Source organism: Stenella coeruleoalba, assembly GCF_951394435.1.
Source record: "Stenella coeruleoalba genome assembly, chromosome: 1".
Classification (NCBI taxonomy): Eukaryota; Metazoa; Chordata; class Mammalia; order Artiodactyla; family Delphinidae; genus Stenella; species Stenella coeruleoalba.
The window spans coordinates 82,202,167-82,221,494 of record NC_137169.1 but is presented as its reverse complement, the minus strand read 5'-3'; positions in this window follow the sequence as shown (position 1 = coordinate 82,221,494).

The window sequence follows — 19,328 nt, the reverse complement described above, 5'->3', positions numbered from 1 at the left end:
GGGATAAATTCAAGGGGTCCCACTCTCAGAAATAGCAAATTATAAGAAAACATCACATGAAAAAAATTTTCAGTACCACTTCTGGAATATGTGCAGATGCTCATTCAGTTCAATCCCTCAAGCAATGACAACTACTGTTCAGAATAACTACCTACAACACCTTATTGAAAGCGTTCAGTTAGTATTGAAACAAAATGATTTATGAACTCCCCAAGCATCTGACTAGAATGTACAATTCAGGTCTCATTGTTACACAACTTAAGTGAAGAATGAATGCTTTCAATTTCTAATAGCTTCCCAGAAGCAGGGTCAGTAGCATGACCTGCAATTAAATGTCTTAAGCAGATCAGTGTTTTATCAAAGAACTGGAATGTCTCAAACTATGAAATGTGAATTTTTAGATGACAGTGGAGGAGGTTCTGAAAGGGAAATGGTCATCAATAAATACTGAACACCAACTGTGAAAAAGGCAAAACTATTTTAGGTTCAGGTGATGGGTGGTGGATGATGTATGTTCATTCCAATTATCGCTGCATAGAATTGCCCCAAGACTCAGTGATTCAGAACAACCACTGTTTTATTGTATCTCATGATTCAGTGGGTCAGGGCTTAGCTAGGTGATTTTTGCTCTACATGGTATCGAATGAGGTCGCTCAGTGGTATTCAGCGGGCTGCTGAGCAGATCTGGAAGGCCTAAGACATTCCCTGACATGCCTGACACCTTGTAATATTTTCTTTTAAAAGCATGATGACAATTGAAATTTATCTTCAGTTTAATGGTAGTATAGCATAGAAATTGCTATAAAGCCAAAACATGACCCACACACTTTGGCACTGCATAGTGTTTAGGAAGTCCTGCTCTTCCCCACCTGCCTCCTTCCTAGTCACCCCTCCTGAGGGAAGAGGAGTTGCTAACCAGATTGAAGTGAGCCCAGGATACTCACTGAGCTGTAGTTTTACAAATGAACAAAGTTGCTGTATTAACAGGTCAGAAACGATCTGCAGTCAGTCACTTTTGCCCTATTAGAGGGCAGGCCTCTCATCCTCTCTTCCAAACGAGGTGGGAAATTAGACTTGGGGCCTTCTTGAGCCAGGCTTTCTCTGTGAATGGCAGGGGATGATAGGAACATGTCATTCAATCTCGGCTTACCTGAGAAATCCTGCGGTCGGGGCTGCTCCTCTAAAGCTGTTCCATGAGTGGTATACTCTCTTTTCCATTGGCTCATCTTCCTTATGATTACAACCTCCTTGGCAGAATTGCAAAGCAGGAACTGGTAGGTTTCAGGCACCAAAATCCTGACCTCAAACCCCATGCAATGTATTGAAGTTCTGAGGTTTTGTTCATTAAGGGAAGAAAAATGAAATATGGATATGAAAACTATGGTTAGATTTAGTCCAATTACCATATGAATTTTAGCTCTCATATGCAGTGAGGGATACTATAAATGACTTTGAGCGGTGTTCCTCAACCTTTTTAAATGGTAGGAAAGAAATATGTGCACGCAGTCATCTATATGAAAAAAAATTTATGTGAAGTTTTGTTCAGCCCCACCCTCCTACATCTACTCCACCCCCATAACCCAGGGAAGTTCACAGGAGTAGTGTACTAAAGAGAACAAAAACAAGATACACATTGTAGTTAATAAAAGTTTTCTATATCTTGGTATTATCAGGAAGACCTATTTTTTCCCATTTTTATATATGTGTACACACACACACCAAAATGGCTGGCTATGAGACAATGATAACAGGTCATGGCTTAATTCTGTAATGTGAAGCTCATCAAAACCTTGGCCGATTTATCTATAACATCTGCCCTTCCAGCCAAATCTGCCACTTTACCCACCTTCAACTATCAGCTGCCCTCACCTGCCAGGAGGGAGTGGATGTCAAATAAAGTGAGATGAAAAGATACACAACTGGCTCAGTGCCTCTACCTGTGCTTTGGTGACTGCTGGATGAATCACAACTTAAACGCTTTTCACATATTTTACCTGACTGTAGTCCTTTAGGGTTGCCTCTTGGTTTTTCCTTTAGTGAAAATCATTATCCCGATTCAGCCGAAGGCATTTTAATCAAGATGAGCCTGCATTTCCTTCAAGCTCAATCTCATCGATTCCAGTTACCCTCAATTCCACTCCACCTCAGTCAGTCACCATCATGGACTTACTTGAAACTGGCCAAGATACTGAACTCTGACTACCCCAATCTGTTATCCTGTTAGCCTTCCCTCCAGTTCCCTCTAACCCAACCTTGAATGCACTTTGGAATTATTCGAGGTGGCTCCAAAAGTACTGATGCCTGGGCCCCACCTCCAAAGACTGTAAACTCATGATCTCAAGTATTTCAGCCCCTCTCATTCTCCCAATCCTCCACCCCCATTAGGATACCTCTTCCTCCCTAATCAATCTGGATCCGTTGGTCAGACATGTCTTTGTAGGTGCCACTAGTCTTGTTCTTTCTTCTTTCTTTTTCTGATACTCTCACCTGCCACTCCCAGCCAAGGAAACGCCCACTTTTCCTTCTGTGACCTCACCTGTCTAGAGAAACGATTCCTCCATGCATCCAGCTGCTATATTCAATAGCTTTTCCCTCTGTCTTCATCTCTTCTGGCAAGGAAATGTTATTTGACACTCCTGACTTTCCTTCTTGAAGCTCCAGCTTCCCTTTGCTCCTGCGGGAAGATGAACTTTCAGCTTCTCCTATCCCTTTATTCTTTTTCCCTTCACTGGTTTTCTTACTCTGCCCACTGCTCGTTGGTCCCCCATAATGCCTACCCTCTTAGCTTCTTCCGCTATACTAACTTGAATGTCTCGTCCTCCCTCTCCTTCTGCATTGCTCTCACCTCTCCGCGGAAGGCTCCAAAGTCTCCATCCTTACACTTCTACACCCCTGCTCCAGATGCACAGTTCCTGTTCTATGTGATACGCCCATACATGTATCGTGACGTCATCTCAAACTCAACATATCCAGAACCAGATACATCATCTTTCTGAGATGAATAAGTGCTTAGCACCGTGCCTAGCACGTGACAGGTACTCAAAGGGAAGCTACTATTCCCTGTTCTCCATCTTCCCCATTGGGGAAGCCTTCCTAAAACAGTTTTAGTGATGCCTTTTTGCTTTTTTACCTTCTATGGCCTACCTCTGCCTAACAAAACATGAGGAAACCCCTACATTCAAGATCTGACATTCAAGACTAAAATGACACCATCAGGGGTTTATATTCATCACTCCCTGCTCATGCTCCAAACTTCATTTGTGCTGGTCATCTGCCTATTTCTCTCACTGCTCTGCTCTCGACTACAGGAAATGACATTTCCCAGATGCCAAATGACTTTGCAGTGAGACACTGACCTAAGACAAGGGGAGGAGAAGCAAGAAGTCAGGGTATTTCTCTCCCTCTCTGCCTTGGGTTAGGTTGCAGCTCTGCCATCTCCCACCTCCCACCAGGCAACCTCCCACCATTGGATACCCCAGGATTCTGGGTTCTGGGAACACCGTCTCCTCTCATTATCCCCCTGGCACTAGGGGTGATAGAGGTTTCCTACTATTGCAATATCTGGGTTGCCTACACTTTCATCACCTGTGTGACAATTCCCCATATTAAATTCTCTAAAGTGATGTGTCTTTCTGCCTAGACCCGACAGATTTCAGCCAAACCAAACTAGTTGATATTGAGTGGTCAGTCAACATATACCAAGTGCTTTGCATGCCAGCTACTGTGCTGGATACAGTGAGTTTTCACCTTTTATCTTTGTTCATATGGGTAACTCCACCTAAAATATTTTCCTTGCCTCCAACTCGCCTAACAAAATACTACTGACCTTTCAAGCCCATTCAGAAACCAGTAGTTTGAGCATCTACTCTGTGCAAGGCAATGTGCCAGGTGCTGGCGGTGCCCAGGGAAGGAATGAGACCATCCCAGGCATCACTGAGCTGACACTCTACATTTCTTCATAAAATATTTTTTCAGATTTTTCCCCACCGATATGTACATTCTTGAAATTTCCATTTGTGCTTATTTTTACTTTGTTTTTAATAAACACTATATAGCACTTACTTAAGTGCCAGGCACTGTTCTAAGGACTTTCAACTTACTTTATGTAACCATTATGTATGTATGTACATATGAAACATATTACATACATATGTAACAATTTAGGTTACCTTTAGGTAAACCTAAGAGGTAGGTGCTACTATTAACCTCATCATTTTATGAATGAAGAAACCGAGGCACAGAAAGGTTAAGTAACCTGCCTCATGTCACAGAGCTAGTACGTGTAACTGTCACACTTTCATTTTAGCCTTGCACTATAGCTATCTGCATACCTATTTCAGCATCAACAGCAGAAACTGCGTTTTCTCCCCTTTCTTTTACAGTTACAGAACACATGGTTTTTAGCTGGGACTGTGTCCACCTTGGGGGAAAAAAAAAAGCTAAGATTCCCACCTTTCCATGGGATGTGAGTGAATGTGGTATGTGCAACTTCTGGGAGGTGTCCTTCAAAGAAGGGTGAGCTTGGAATGGGGCTCTGTCCCTTTATCTTCTCCCCACTAACTAGTATGCTGACCTGATGGCAGGGGCAGGAGCAATCATCTTGGACCATGAGGTGGAACCTGCATGTTGAAGATGGAAGAATAAGGAGCCTGGGTCTCATGATCAAGCAGCTGCCATTCCCCGGACTTTCACATGAGAAAGAAACCTCTATCTTGGACTTCCCTGGTGGCGCAGTGGTTAGGAATCGGCCTGCCAGTGCAGGGTACAAGGATTCGAGCCCTGGTCCAGGAAGATCCCACATGCCGCAGAGCAACTAAGCTCACGTGCCACAACTACTGAAGCCCGCGCACCTAGAGCCCGTGCTCTGCAATGAGAAGCCACCGCAATGAGAAGCCCGCACACCACAACGAAGAGTAGCCCCTGCCTGCTGCAACTAGAGAAAGCCCGCACACAGCAACAAAGAACAAATGCAGCTGAAAATAAATAAATTTATTTAAAAAAAAAAAGAAACCTCTAGCTTGCCAAATCCACTGTTACTTTGGTTTCCTGTCACTCATAGCAAAACCAACCCTAATTAATGGAATCACCAATCCATGGCCCCCTGCCCCTCACTAGGACGAAAAGTTGAGTAAGAAAATGCACTCTTACTCAACTTTGTATTTCTTTCCAATATGGTTCCTTGCACAAAGCCAGTACTCAAAGAGAAAAAAAATATATATATATATATATATATATAGAATAGAATAGAAGGTGGATGAAGTTGTAGAATATTTTAAAAATGCTGATGGATGTACAAAGCCCAAGAGGAAGCTGGAATGAAACCACCCCTAGCCGCTGGTCTTTAGAGTCTGTACTGGGTACAGGTGGCACAGGATGGGAATGTCTCCACCTTTGGGGCAGCTCCCACTTTGTGACTACCTTCCTGGAATCCTGGGTGTGTGAGGTATAGCAGTGAAAGAGGGCACAAAGGAAATAGGTCCTCAAACATGAACACCTATGATTTTCCCTTCTCCACCTTCATGCTTTTTCCTCTGCCCTCTTCCTACTTGCCTCAGAAGAGCAGGCACTTTTCCATCATGCCGAGGCTAATCCTTTCACCTTACCCCCATAACATCTTCGCACCCTAACTTCCTCATCCATAAAATAGAGATAATTCATACTTCTTAGGATTGGAGGGATAATTAAATGGCAAGGGTTAAATAAAGTTGCTGGCATAAAGCAGGTGTTTACAAAAACGTGAGATGTCTTCCTTTTCCTCTTGACTCCGTTCTCCTGAAGAGGAAACTTGCTCCATCAGTTCTTGGAGATAATGCTTTCTTCTCCTGGTTTTCTTCCTAACTCTCTAGCTACCCTTTTTGTTCTCTTTGAAGAACTCATTCTTTGCCTATCCTTCAACTGTCTGTGCTCTGGGTTTCTGTCTTCAACCTTCATCTCTCCTTACTCGATCTATACTCTCCTTGCACAATCTCACCTGTGTCCAGAGCTTAAAGTGCCATCTGTAGGTGAATAAATTTTAAATCTCAAGCCTAGATCAGTCTCCTCAGCTGCAGACCTTCTTTTCCTTTCCTCTCTCCCTACATATTTACTTTCCTTTAGTTCTTTCATTCAATAAATATTTATTGAGAGCTTGCCATGTCCTCGGCATTGAATATCAACCGCCAACTGTACATCTTCTCCAGGATGTTCCACAGAGACCTCAGGCTCAACACATAGAAATAGGAACTTAGTTTTCCCCAAAACCCACTTCTCTCTCCTTCTGTCTCCTTTGTGACTGTTTCAGCATCCACTCATCTGCCCTAATTAGAAATGGGAGTCTTTTCTGACTGTTCCCTTTCTCTCCTCTATATATCCCTTAATTCATCAAGTCCCATCAATTTGGACTCCTTTAATCTCTCTCCAATTTGTGTACTTATCACACTCCCCAAACACCTCCCTAGTTCCAGCCCTCATAATTTTCTTACCTAGATGACCTTAACTGCCCTGAACTGGTTGTAGAGCCTCCTGTCTTGTGCTATTCCAGCCTGGAAGCCACAATGTGAACAGAGGGCTGATACAGAACACACATCCAAACCCACAGCTAACATCATACTCAATGATAAAAAGCTGAAAGCATTCCCTCTAAGATCAGTAACAAGACAAGGATGCCCACTCTCGCCACTTTTATTCAACATAGTTTTGGAAGTCCTAGACAAGCGATCAGAGAAAAAAAGGAAATAAAAGGAATCCAAATTGGAAAGGAAGAAGTAAAATTGTCACTGTTTGCAGATGACATGATACTATACATAGAGAATCCTAAAGGTGCCACCAGAAAATGACTAGAGCTCATCAATGAATTCAGTAAAGTTGCAGGATACACAATTAATATACAGAAACCTGCTGCATTTCTATACACTAACAACGAAGTATCAGAATGAAGAATTAAGGAAACAATCCCATTTACCATCATATCAAAAAGAATAAGAGGGACTTCCCTGGTGGTCCAGTGGTAAAGAATCTGCCTTCCAATGCAGGGGACACGGGTTCAATCCGTGGCTGGGGAACTAAGATCCCACATGCTGTGGGGCAACTATGCCCACGTGCTACAACTACTGAGCTCGTGCGCCTCAACTAGAGAGCCCGTGTGCCACAAACTTCAGAGCTCATGCACTCTGGAGCCCACATGCCACAACTACAGAAGACAAAACCCGCACACCACAACTAGAGAGAAGCCCACGCACTGCAATGAAGAGCCCGCATGCTGCAGCAAAAGATCCTGCATGCCTTGACAAAGATCCTGCATGCCACAACTAAGACCCGACACAGCCATAAAAATTAAAAAAATTTTTTAAAAAAAGAATAAGATGCCTAGGTATCTGTTTTGTAAATAAGTTCATTTGTATCTTTTTTTTTTTTTTTTTCAGTACGCGGGCCTCTCACTGTTGTGGCCTCTCCCATCGCGGAGCACAGGCTCCAGATGCGCAGGCCCAGCGTCCATGGCTCACAGGCCCAGCCGCTCTGCGGCATGTGGGATCTTCCCAGATTGGGGCACAAACCCGTGTCCCCTGCATCAGTAGGCGGACTCTCAACAACTGCGCCACCAGGGAAGCCCCATTTGTATCATTTTTTAAGATTCCACATATAAGTGATATCTAAGGAGTCAAACCTATCTAAGGAGTCAAAAGACCTGCACTCCGAAAACTATAAGGCACTGATGAAAGAAATTGAAGACCACACAAACAGCTGGAAAGATATACCATGTTCTTGGATTGGAAGAATCAATACTGTTAAAATGGCCATACTACCCAAGGCAATCTACAGACTCAACACAATCCCAAATTACCAATGGTATTTTTCACAGACCTGGAACAAAAAAATTTTTAATTTGTAGGAAACACAAAAGACTCCAAAAATAATAATAGCCAAAATAATCCCGAGAAAGAACAGAGCTGGAGGAATCATGCGCCCTGACTTCAGACTATACTACAAAGCTACAGTCATCAAAACAGTATGATACTGGCACAGAAACAGACACCTAGATCAACAGAACAGGATAGAAAGCCCAGAAATAAACCCACACACTATGGTCAAAATTAATCTATGACAAAGCAGTCAAGAATAATCTATGAAGAAAAGACAGTCTCTTCAATAAATGGTGCTGGGAAAAAGGAGACAGCTACATGTTTAAGAATGAAATTAGAGTATTCTCTAACACCATATAAAAAATAAACTCAAAATGGATTAAAGACCTAAATGTAAGACTGGATACTATAAAACTCCTAGAGGAAAACATAGGAAGGATACTCTTTGACATAAATCGCAGCAATATTTTTTTGGACTTGTTTCCTAGAGTAATGGAAATAAAAACAAAAATAAACAAATGGGGCAAAATTAAACTTAAAAGGTTTTGCACACCAAAGGAAACCATAGACAAAACAAAAAGACAACTTACGGACTGGGAGAAGATATTTGCAAACGACGCTACCAACAAGGGATTAACTTCCAGAATATACAAACAGCTCATACAGCTTAATATCTAAAAAACAACCCAATAAAAAAAATGGGTAGAAGACCTAAACAGACATTTCTCCAAAGAGGACATACAGAGGGCCAACAGTCACATGAAAAGATGCTCAACATCACTAATTATCAGTGAAACGCAAATCAAAACTACAATGAGGTATCACCTCACACCAGTCATTACGGCCATCATTAAAACGTCTACAAATAATAAATGCTGGAGAGGGTGTGGAGAAAAAGGAACCCTCCTACACTGTTAGCAGGAATGTAAATTGGCACAGCCACTATGGAGAACAGTATGGAGATTCTTTAAAAAACTAAAAATAGAGTTACCATATGATCCAGCAATCCCATTCCTGGGCATATATTTGGAGAAAACTCTAACTCAAAAAGATACATGCACCCTGATGTTCACAGCAGCATTATTTATAATAGCCAAGACATGGACACAATCTAAATGTCCACCAACAGAAGAATGGGTAAAGAAGATGTGGGGGGGGGGGTGTTATGTATAGAATTTTAAAAATATATTTATTTTTTAATTTATTTTGGCTGTGCCAGGTCTTAGCTGTGGCACGTGGGATCTTCATTGTGGCATGTGGGATCTTTTAGTTGTGGCATGCAGGCTTTTTAGTTGTGGCATGCGGGCTTCTTAGCTGTGGCATGCGGACTTCTTAGTTGCAGCATGCATGCAGGATCTAGTTCCCTGACCAGGGATCGAACCCAGGCCACCTGCATTGGGAGTGTGGAGTCTTATCCACTGGACCACCAAGGAATATTATATATTATATTAATATTATATATTCCATATATATATAATGGAATATTACTCAGCCATAAAAAAATAATGCCATTTGCAGCAACATGGATGGACCTAGAGATTACCATACTAAGTGAAGTCAGAGAAAGACAAATATCATATGATATCACTTATATGTGGAATCTTAAAAATGATACAAATGAACTTATTTACAAAACAGAAATAGACTCACAACTAAAGAAAACAAACTTATGGTTACCAAAGGGGAAAGGGGGGGAGGGAAATTTGGGATTAATCGACAGAGACTACTATATATGAAATAGATAAACAACAAGGACCTGCTGTATAGCACAGGGAACTATACTCAGTATCTTGTAATAACCTATATTGGAAAATAATCTGAAAAAGAATGCATATGTATATGTATATGTATAACTGAATCAATTTGCCAGACACCTGACACATGGTAACTCAACTATACTTCTATAAGAAAAATTTAAAAGGAAAAAGGTGGGGCCTCCCTGGTGGCGCAGTGGTTGAGAATCTGCCTGCTAATGCAGGGGACACGGGTTCAAGCCCTAGTCTGGGAGGATCCCATATGCCGCGGGGCAACTAGGCCCGTGAGCCACAATTACTGAGCCTGCACATCTGGAGCCTGTGCTCCGCAACAAGAGAGGCTGCGATAGTGAGAGGCCCGCACACCGCGATGAAGAGTGGCCCCCACTTGCCACAACTAGAGAAAGCCCTTGCACAGAAACGAAGACCCAACACAGCAAAAATAAATTAATAAACTCCTACCCCCAACATCTAAAAAAAAAAAAAAAAAAAAACTTTAAAAAAGAAAAAAGCTAGGCAATGGTTTCCTATTGCCTTTAGGGTGAAGTCCACACTCCTTAACATGGTGTACAAGACCTTCAGGACATGGTCCCTGCTGGAATCACCTTGTAAAGAGATATCTTGTTTACATATTTCTCTATGCTTAGTAGGAGGAGCTCCTAAAGGGTGTATTTATGGCTGAGATCCAGCACGGAGCAGAACATAAGGAGTTAATAAATGTTTGTTAAATCAAATTCAGAAAATCTTTAATGGATAAGCAGTATCAGGGCTGACTACTGGAAAGTGAACTTAAGAACAGGCACCAAATGCTTTTTATTCCTTCCTCATTAGCTTAGGAATTTTTTTGCTCTATCTTTTTAAAATTAACTTATTACAAGGATAAGATAGGCTTATTATGAAAACGACTCAAACATTACAAACAGGCAATCAGTAAAAAGACCCCCACCCTTCATACCACTGTCCCTCCTGCCCAGCACTGTTAACCGTTCATATATCCTTCCAGAAATTTTCTCTGCACACACAGTCATGCTAATATACATTATTACTATTATTATTATTAGCATTACTTAACATAAAAAGAATATTAAGTACTCATTTACGTATCAATTTTTTTCATATAATCTTGGTTATTTTTCCATAGCAGTATATATGGATCTTCCTCATTTTTTAAACGTCTGCGTTGTATTCAATTCAATTACAAGGCTCTACCTTACTTTCTTCAAACAGTTCATTATTGATGGACATGTAGGTTATTTCCAGCTTGAGGCCATTCTATTAAAAAAAATGTTTTGTTTTTACCCACCGTGCAGGGATCTTGTAGGGCCTTAGTTCCCTGACCAGGGATCAAACCCGGGCCCTTGGCAGTGAAAGCGTGAAGTCCCAACCACTGGATTGCCAGGGAATTCCGGAGGCCATTTTAAACAATGCTGCATTTACAGAAGAAAATTAAATGTAAATCTCACCAACAACATACCCTACATGTTATGAAACAGCTGAAAGATGGTTTCTAGTTGTAGTTTCAATCCATGTCTTGTTATGAATGAAGGTGAGCATCTTTTTATACATACAATAATTTGTATTTCTTTTTTGTAATTTATCTGTTCTTGAGTTTGGTCATTTTTCTATTGCATCGTTGGTCGTTTTCTTACTGGTTTGTAGGAGTTATTTACATTTTAAGGAAACCAGCCCTTTTTTTGTGATATGTATTGTAATTATTCTTTCCCAGTTTTTTTGATTTTGTTTACGGTACCTTATTTTTTGTCTTAGAGAAATTCATATATTTGTATTTATCAATTTTTTAAATTCTTCTATTGCACTCAGTTTATTAAATAACTTCATCACGTTTTATTTTAGTGCTTTTCCTGGTTTTATTTTTATACCTGTATTTTCTTCATCCAGAATATACTTTTGTAAAAGGAGTGAAGTGGGAATTTTGTCCCAGAACCACTGATAATGAACCTTCTTCCTCTTCTACACTAATTTGAAATGCCACTTTTATCATTGTTAGTGAGAGTAAAATGGATACAATCTCTATGAGAGCAACTTGGCAGTATCTATCAAAGAATGCACAAATAAACCTTTGACACAGCAATTCAACTTCCTAGGAATCTATCCTACAGATACGTTTGCACTTGTGTACAATGATGTACGAATAAGGATGTTCACTGAAACATTGTTTGTAACAGGAAAATACTGGACACTTAAACGACCAACTATTGGGGACTATTAAATCATTAGGTACAATGGAACAAGGCAGCTCTATTGTATTAATAAGTGAACTAGCAAGCATAATATACTACCAATCGTAATGCTATGTCACCTATATCAGTAACATCAACAAACACAAAGAAAGAGAATAGATATAGAAATGCTGACATGTGCATAAAATAAATCTGAAAATACTTCCAAGAAACCATTTTCACTGATGGCTTATAGAGAATTGAAAGGCTGGGATACAGGAAGAACAAGGATGTTTACTCTTCCCTGTACCTTTTTTGACAATTTTGGATTTTGTATTTTTTTGCATGACTTGTTTGTTCAATGAGTTTTTAAAATTTCATTCATTCATTCATTCGCCTTTAGCGAGGTGGAACCCTAACCTCGTGCAAAGCTATGAACTGTCAGGAGAAGAAGTACAAGATAGTCATCCCTGCCTAGAGCAGCTGACAAGCAGAGTGGACCTCGGGTCTCTTTGCACCGGAATCGTGGAGGACGGGAGAGGGCGTTTTTATTCGAAAGTCAGATTCCTGGGCCCCACCTTGATCGACTGAATGAGAGGGACGCCCAGAAATCTGCATTTCTGACAGGATCCCACTGGGGATTCAAGTACATGTCAATTCGTAAGCCTTCTGGGCTGGAGGGGCAGCTCACTGTGTGGGCGCGTTTCCTCGTCCTTTGCTCACCCCTCCCTAGCAGCCACGCGCGCGCTCCTGGCGAGGGGCGTACCCCCGGGACCTGGGGGCAGGTCTCCCAAAACACCCTAGACCCGGGCCTCCCCCGCGTTCTGCTCAGGCTGAAACCGCGAGGCTTTGCTTCGCCGCCGCCCAGGCCGCTCTTCCCAGTTCCCGGATCCGGCTCCGGAGTCTGCAGGGCCCAGGCCCAGAGCCACTGAGCCAGGGAAGCAGGGGAAAGGAGAGACCAGAGGTGCGAGCAGCTCGAGGTGAAAGAGCTGCAGAAGCCGAAGGCAGTGGGCAGATGATGCGAGGCCAGTTCAACCCTTCAGGAAAATGAAAGAAATGTCAAGTGTAGAAAATAAGTTACGTACTGGGGGAAAAACTGCGACTCCGCCGGGACTCGAACCCGGAACCTTTGAATGTCTTCAGCCTCTAGAAGTCCAATGCGCTATCCATTGCGCCACGGAGCCACCTGTTGGACTCTCTGCGCATCTGCTCTGTTAAGCCAGAGGCGACGGCCCCGCGCCCTTGCCACCGCCCCCTTAGCCGTCGGTCTGTATCGCAGAGGCCAGGACACTGACAGACACCGGCCGCAAGCACCCGTCCTCACCCGGAGACCACCTCTTAACGAAACCGGCGAGTCTTGCAAGCGAAGGGCGGGCGCGAGTCCGCCGGGTGCCGGCTGGTGCGTCTGAGGACAGCCGCAGCCCCGTCTCCGGCCCGCCCTGGGCACCGCCGTACCTGGCCGCGCAAGACACATCACGCCCGCGCTCTTCCTCCCCAGCTCCCTTCCTGCCTGATCGCCCCCGCCTACCCGCTCTCCCGCGGCCGGTTCCGCCCGGCCTGGCCCCGCCCCGGCGATGCAGGCCCCAGGCTCGCCGTTGAGCCGTTAAGCCGGGCCGGTGACGCCGGGCACTTACGTCGCACCTTTTAGCGGCCGATCCCGAGCGGCGACACCTTGGACTTTGAGGCGTAGGCAGCGGCCCCTCCCGGGTCCCGGGCTCTTTCTTGGCCGCCCGTGGCCGGGATCCGCCGCGGCAAGCGCGGGTCGCGGCGACGTCTGTGTGAGTGCCTGTGCGTGTTTATTTGCGCGGGGTTCGGTAAAACGGTGTTTGGGTTGCATTTCGCTCCCCACAGACCCAGAGCCGAATTTCTGAGGTATCCGGGCTCTGGTGGACTGAGGGGGGCGACGCGCCCCGCGCTGCAGCATCCTCCGATAGCTCATCCCAGCTCCGGCAACTGCCTCCGCGGGCGCCGCGCAGCAGCGGAGCCCGCGCGCCCGGAGCACGAGGCTGCGTGGGCGGCGCCGGTGAAGGGCCTGCGCGCGTGGGAGCGCCGGGAGCATGCGTGAGCGGGCGTGTGCGGTCGGGGGGCGCGCGCCCGAGAGTGGCCGCGTGGCTTTCCGGAGGCAGCCGGCTTCCGAAGGAGGCGGCGCAGCCGGAGTCCGGACGAGCTCCCCGCTGCTCGAAAGGGCGCGGTCGCCACGAATCAGAGGGTCGGTCTGAGGGGGTATTTTTCAGTGCTCCTGTAATTCGCATCAGTAAGACCCCGAAGCCACTTGAAAGAGACGATGTAAGTAAAATCGCGTGGCTGCCTTGCAAACGCCTCTGCATACAAAACTCTTGGTCCCCGCTCCAATCGGCTTGCGGTTTTCTGAGCCCCGCCTACATAGAAATTGCGGAGCTGCTGCTGTGACCTGTGGTCCACTCCATTCCACGCTTCCCAGCTACATCAGGCATCAAAGCAAAGCAGTCTCCGTCCGTGTTCTAAAGAGGGAAGGGAGCTCCCAGGAAGGGTCTAGTGGAGTCGGGATCTGTACATTCTTATTTAACTTCACCCCACAACAATGCTATGAGCCAGATACTATCGTCCTCTTTATAAGGAAGGGAAACTGCAGCTAAAGGAGTTTGAATAACTTGTGTAGGGACACCTCCCTGGTGTGTCAAGAACTTTGAGGAATCTGCATTAGCCAGTGTCAACATGATCGTGTCGGTTCTCTGAACCCCAGTTCTCCCAGGAACGAAGCAGGTGGGCCCAGATGGATGCTTGCACACAAAATGGGTGGCATTATAGAAGAGGAATGCGGAGCTTGGGGGACCTACCAGTTTGTAGCAAGCAGTAAGCAAGCCTGCTCTTTGTCCCACAGAAGGACATTCCCTCATCCCTCAAGGTTGCTCACTGCAAACACAACTCTGAAGAATGGCCCAAATGAGCAGGATCTTACATTCTTAGCACACTCAGCAAGAATGTGCAAGGATGCTAAGGGCCCACGTTCATTGCCTCTCCAAACAGTGGCAGAGCCCTGATTGATGCCAGGCATGTCTCTTTCATTCTACCATAATACATAAAGTTCCTTGACAGTAAGCATTTTATGTAAAACATTGTTATGCCCCCTTTAAGATGAATGAAATAAAACAAATATCCTCACATGCAGGAAGGAGGAATTCCGACATACACCAAATTAACCCTTAAAATAGAAAATGACTTCAAATTGTATTGGTTTAAACAAAGCTTTTTTGAACTCTGAAATGTGTCAGGCACTAGTGGCATCTCAGAGTCTTCACTGGTCCTTGGAATTGCACATGGCTGAACAGGGGAGGAGTGATACTTAATGCTTCCTTGGAATACCATACAAAGGAATTCTCCTGAGGGCATTGGAGCCAAATCTCAAATGATGAGTCATTGATATGATTAAGTAACCATTCAGACTCATATATAAAAGTTCTGGGAAGGGGGAATTGAGAAAGAAATCACATGCTAAGGAAAGATGCGTGTGTCCTTAATTCCACTTAATAAATCAAACAAAGAATTTTTAGATATTTGATTCCTTTCACTAGTTGAGATCAAAACGCCTTGTCTGTGTCATGGAAAACATTACCAAGATATGGGGTTAGCAGACAGTGTGAGAAAACCAGGCTTGTGTGACCAACGCTGTGAGCAATCAAGGTGTACTTTTTACGCCTTACAATTAGAAGCCTGGGAAAGCCATGGCAGAACAAACTCTCTGTGTGTTCTCTGACAATTAATAAGTGGTTTGTAATGAGTCTGACTTTAGAGGCAGCAATGGTAGTATGTAAAAGGAATAAAAATGTGTATTTAGTTACCATCTAAGGAGAAAGATCCAGTAGATTTTCTCTTCCCCTTTCCTAAATCTAAGAGCTGAATTTTCTCAGGCAGTGCATGCTGTGAACAGCTGCCATCACACAACCTGAACCAAGAATTCCTGCAGGAAAAAAACACAAAAACAAAAAACAACACCTCTTCCTTTCTACCGACAGAGGGAACCAAAGCATGAACTATAACCGCCTGTGAGTGGGCTGATCGCTGCAGTTTCCAATATGAGTTCCCTAAATTAAGCGCTACTTCATCTTGCTGTTTTAAAGTTCAAATCCATTATACGCCTCTGGGAGTCTGCAATAACATTTTTCATGTTTGTACAGAAGGATTATTTTTAAATTTCTATGTTCTATTTGCAGAGCTTGGAAGCAGCTTCAGCCTTCCCCAGAAGCTCTAGAAATCTACTGTATTTCTATATATTTTTTATTTCTATATATTTCTATAATATTTTCACTTGCTTTGCTTTGCTCTAGAGGGAGAAGGTCGTTGGAGTACCAGTTTAATTCAATTCAATGAGTATTTAGGGAGGATACATTTGGGCCTACTGTGGGAGATAAAAGTGGAAGTTTAAGACACAATCCCTACCTTCAAGGATACTTCAGATTCCTTGGAAGAAATACCTGTGAATATGAAACAATAAGCAAAATAATGCAAGATGACATATGAAAAAGTGTCAAAATGTGATTGGGCATCCTTACCAGTAAAACATTGTTTAGTTTGCATTTCCAAGTAATAAGTATATAATAAATACTATACTAATTATCTTTTTAGAAAGAAATTTTTAAAGGATGAGATTTTTTTTAACATCTTTATTGGAGTATAATTGCTTTACAATGTTGTGTTAGCTTCTGCTGTAGACCAAAGTGAATCAGCTATACGTATACACATATCCCCATATCCCTTCCCTCTTGCGTCTCCCTCCCACCCTCCCTATCTCACCCCTCTAGGTGGTCACAAAGCACCGACCTGATCTCCCTGCGTGCTATGCGGCTGCTAAAGGATGAGATTTTTAAAAATCAAAGACTCTTGAGAGTAGAGGTTAGGAGCATAGGCTGTGGAGTCAGACTCCTGGTGTTCACATCTTGGTTCTGCCTCTAATTGTAAGGCATGATCTTTAACTTTTCTGAGCCTTCTTTTCCTCATCCAAAAAATCCTAAAGTTGTTACGATAGGAGTTAATCCTTGCAAGGGTTTCGCTCTGTTCTGGCACATGGTAAGTGTGTGGCAACTGTTTGTTGTTATTATTAGCAAGCAACTCTCAATAAAGAAATCTCACATCCTGCAGGAACAAACCAAAGTTCAGATATAGCATCAGTTAAGTTTGTTGCAACCCAAGAAACATTCTCCGCCTCCTTACCCAACTCCTACTCAGCTATAGACATCACATCTACATAATGTACCAAACAGACCGCTCAGCTTCTCAGACTGAAAACATCTACCTCCAGCTTCATGGTTCCCTCACGGTTCTCCCCCCAGAACCTTGGGTGGATTCTTATTTTCATGTGTCCCACCGCGTGGTTTCCCAAAACAAGGGGAAAACAATCTTTCCCTGAAGGATTTGTGAAGACTCTTCTCTTGCCAGACAAAATCTGCTCATAACATTTGAATGATGGCTTTTTTCATCCTAAAAATCTTAGCGCTGAGTTTCAGCCAGGCCAATAACTAAACTAGGTGGCAAGATGGGAATAGGCAAAGGGAAAAAAAAAAAAGTGCCAGGATGAAGAAATTTCGATATTAACACAGAAAAGAGGGACAAATGGGTCCTGAAGAAAGTACAGCTGGGGTGAGGGGGTTGAAGTGTCAGGAGGTTGGGCAAGTCGGATGGAGGCCACATGTGGCAAAGGGGCTGGGGCAAGCTTGATTCAGGATGAGGCACGTGGATTTCATGCAACAGCCAATGGGGAGCTACAGTTTCTTTTGGCATGAGAATGGCTGTGTTTTAGAATGGTTCAGGTAGGGGGGTGATATACAGGCTGGATGGAATGAGGCCCGAGGGTCGGGGACACTGTTACATCTCATTGGATTTGTGCTTGGTCTCACGACTTCATCTCTTCAACAAGCAGTGATTGAGGGTCTAGTTGACAAATCCATACAAAAGAAAAAGACATGTGCCTGGCCTGCTGCCTAGTAAAAATGATGACACAGGTACACAAACAACTGTGGTGCAAGGTAAAAAGGTGTCCAAGTGAGACAGGCACCGTGGTTTGGGACTTCAGGGAGAGAGACTGAGATTACATCCTGAGAGGGCGAAGCAGGGAGGAAGACTGCATTTGGAAAAAGCTACCTGACCTAGGGCCAACTTGCATGCAAGGAATTCCAGGTAAGGGTTAGCACACAGACTGGAGGGATGGAAGAAGAAGATAAGACAGGGCTGGGGAAATGGTAGCAGCTGAGCAGTCCAGTGCACCGTGTCTAAAAGGCTCCAGCTAACTTGGCCTGGGTTGCAGCAGGCACTGGTGGAGAAGGTCACTGGGGTTCAGGGCACTGGTCACAAAGTCCGGCTTGGATCAGTTCCGGTTCTGTGCCGTCAGCCCATTCACAAGAGGGCAAGAATCACAGCTGAGGATAAATGGAACATGATCCAGTCCCCAAAGGGAAGGGTTTGAGAAGAGGTGGTTGAAAGTCTCGGACCAGTAGGCTGGTATTCAGAGAAGGGGGTCTACTCACAAAGGGAAACTAAGGCAGAAGCAGGTGTCCGAGGCAGGCAGCACCAATGATTCCAGACCTCGTGGCTGGTTGACTAGGGCTGCTGAACAGGCTTCCAAGCCTGGAAGAGCTCAGGTAGGATATAGGACCATCCTGTAGGTGGCAGTCACTACCTGCTGTCGAGACGGCTAGACAGAGGCCAAACCTGGCCTGACCTGGATCTTCAAAGATGCACAGCCTTTGAGCCGGCAGAAAGCACATTTATGCATTTAAGCACTGAGCACAGTTAAATGCCAGGGTCTCTGCTGGTCTCTGGGGACACTGTGGTGAGGAAGACAAATGCGTTCCTTGCTCCCATGTACCCTGCAATCTTGAGCAAAGACAGGAGAGCGTGGATAGGTACATGGAAGTGAGCTTGACCTGCCAGGAGGTAACAGCTGAGAGAGTCAGTGGGAAAAAGATCCCGAAGGACTTTGAATGCAAGGCTATGGGGACCTGAAATTGATCAGCCCATGTCACCTCCTCCACGAGCTTTCCCAGACCACCTTCTTCAGCCTGGTCTGCTGGTGGGGAGGGGCTCCTCTTCTGGGTTCCCAAAGCACCTTGGGAGTCATATAATTTTCTATCTGTTTTCTGTATCCTCTCCGAGACTATAAGCATCTTGGGGGGAAGGAACATGCCTTCTTGTGGATAGATTACAGCAAGCGCCTTTAAATATTGGTTGAGTAAATGGATGAGTCCTGTAGGCAATCAGGAAGCTACTGGACCACGTGCCTAGCTTGTCCTTTTTTTTTTTTTGGCGGTGCCACGTGACTTATGGGACCTTAGTTCCCCAACTGGGGATCAAACCCAGGCCCACAGCAGTGAAAGCGTGGAGTCCTAACCACTGGACCACCAGGGAATTCCCTAGCTTGTCTTTTTTAACCAGAAGTTCTAGAAAGCTAAATATCCTTGCTTTCTAATTTAGGCAATTCTCCCCAAGGCTTAGCACCATGTCCTGTACAGAGTGGGCAGTCCAGAAATGTTGCCTGAATGATCTTGTGGGAGTAGAAGTTGATCTTCGGTGTCTTAATTCTGCTT